This window comes from Palaemon carinicauda, chromosome 22, assembly GCF_036898095.1.
Source record: "Palaemon carinicauda isolate YSFRI2023 chromosome 22, ASM3689809v2, whole genome shotgun sequence".
Lineage (NCBI taxonomy): Eukaryota > Metazoa > Arthropoda > Malacostraca > Decapoda > Palaemonidae > Palaemon > Palaemon carinicauda.
Genome location: NC_090746.1, coordinates 17120503 through 17122457, shown reverse-complemented (window position 1 = coordinate 17122457; position 1955 = coordinate 17120503). Strand labels below are relative to the sequence as shown.

The window sequence follows — 1955 nt, the reverse complement described above, 5'->3', positions numbered from 1 at the left end:
ATAATCAGTGGTGATGCTGAACTAATGGGTTAATTTGTGACTTTTTATTATTATTATCATTATTATTATTATTATTATTATTATTATTATTATTATTATTATTATTATTATTATTATTATTATTATTATTTATTATTATTATTATTATGTAGTTTAAAGAGGATTGCTAGAACCAATTCATGATTATCTGCATGCATTAAGAAAAATAAAAAATATATTAGAGAATAAGGATACTTTAACATGTCAAGTTTAGTGTTGCAGAATTACTTAAACTTTAAATTCATAATGCTGTAACTTCATTGTTATTAATCCACATTGAAAAACAAGATTAGAGAATAGTATTAAAAGCGAATAAGGAAATATAAAAGAATATATAAACAAGTTAAAAGTACATTTAACCTTTCATTCATAGGCCTACTGAATTACGTGTACCAACGGCAACTTGAAAGAGAGAGAGAGAGAGAGGAGAGAGAGAGAGAGAGAGAGAACGCAGAAAATAATCATTTTGGGCGAAGAAAATTAATATGAGAGGAGAGAGAGAGAGAGAGAGAGAGAGAGAGAGAGAGAGAGAATTACAATGATTTTGAATGTCTCAAAGACTTCTTAGTTTCTCCGAGGAGACTCCATTTGCTCTTGCGTAGAGCGATTTAGTTTAAACATTTAGAGAGTTTTTTTATGATCTTGTCAAACATATTCTTGAAACTAATTAACCGTGTCACTGTATAATACATCCTCTGAAAGTCTTTTCCAAGTATTTGCTATTTTGTATGTAAAGAAATTACCACATTGAGTGGTATTATATCTTTTCAATTCCAGTTAGTATCCTTACCTCTGGACTGATTTGTGCTAAGCGTGAATAGATTGTTGTAATCTACATTTGTTATTCCTTTAAGAATTTTGAATGCCTCTATTAACTGTCCCCTTAGTAGTCGAGTTTTTAGATCAAATAAGTTCAAACGTTCCAACCTCCGTCTATATCCAAATTGCCTTAGTGTTGGAACTAGTATTGTGGCCCTAACTTATACTGCTTCCAGCCTATCTATATCCCTCTGAATACTTGGATCCCAGAATTGGGGTACCGTATTCTAAATGTGGTCCCACTAGTGATGTGTACAAACTGTTGTGCAGTGTGTTTGTTTTTCGTATTTGAATTGTTTCTTTTTGTAACCTATTAGTTTTTGTGCTCTTTTCAACTTTCATGGTCTGACTGGTGAACTTCAAATCTTTGCTGATAATAATACCGAGATCCTCCTGGTCCACACTATCTATTTCATTACCCAGCAGTGAGTAATCTGTTTGTGGGTTACTATAACCAAAGTGCATAACTTTGCATTTCCCACAGTTGAAAGGCAGAGAAAAAGGAAAAAATTAGCATTTGGATGAAGAAAAACTAATGTGACAAAGAGGAGAGAGAGAGAGAGAGAGAGAGTGAGAGAGAGAGAGAGAATTACCTTTTGGGTGAAGGAAATTAATGTGCCCTTCAATCTGCTTCTGTTAAATCTCCGATTACGTATTATCAGTAATGTTATTCTTAGTCCTCTCGGGGGACGGAGTCGGTCCCTACAGGAACTGTCAAAACAATTCAGCCTCGGAAACAGATAAGCTTCTCTTCCTTGTTAAACATATTATACCTTTTAGACAAGGCACTCGGGAAATGGGAAAATACGACGGGAAAATTTTCTCTAAATTTTCCTGGGAGAGAGAGAGAGAGAGAGAGAGAGAGAGAGAGAGAGAGAGAGCCATGGCTATAACTTAAAAGTTAAATTCAGCTATGAGTTTTTGTTAATTTGAAGGCTAAAGGTAAGAGATTAATGTCTTGGACATGCCCAGCCTATGGGAAATAAGGGATGCGGTACTGCTACTACTCTTACTACTACTACTACTACTACTACTACTACTATAGCCTCTAATGAGGCCTCATCTATGACTACGTTAGTCATACCACTGCTACTAAT

The 1955-nt window shown here is 34.3% G+C and overlaps 1 protein-coding gene across 3 annotated transcripts in view; it reads right to left on the bottom strand.

The window, feature by feature from the left end:
• The window catches only part of LOC137615808 (homeobox protein Nkx-2.2-like), a 43826-nt gene that overhangs the window by 19947 nt on the left and 21924 nt on the right, over positions 1 to 1955 (bottom strand). The window lies entirely within an intron of this gene.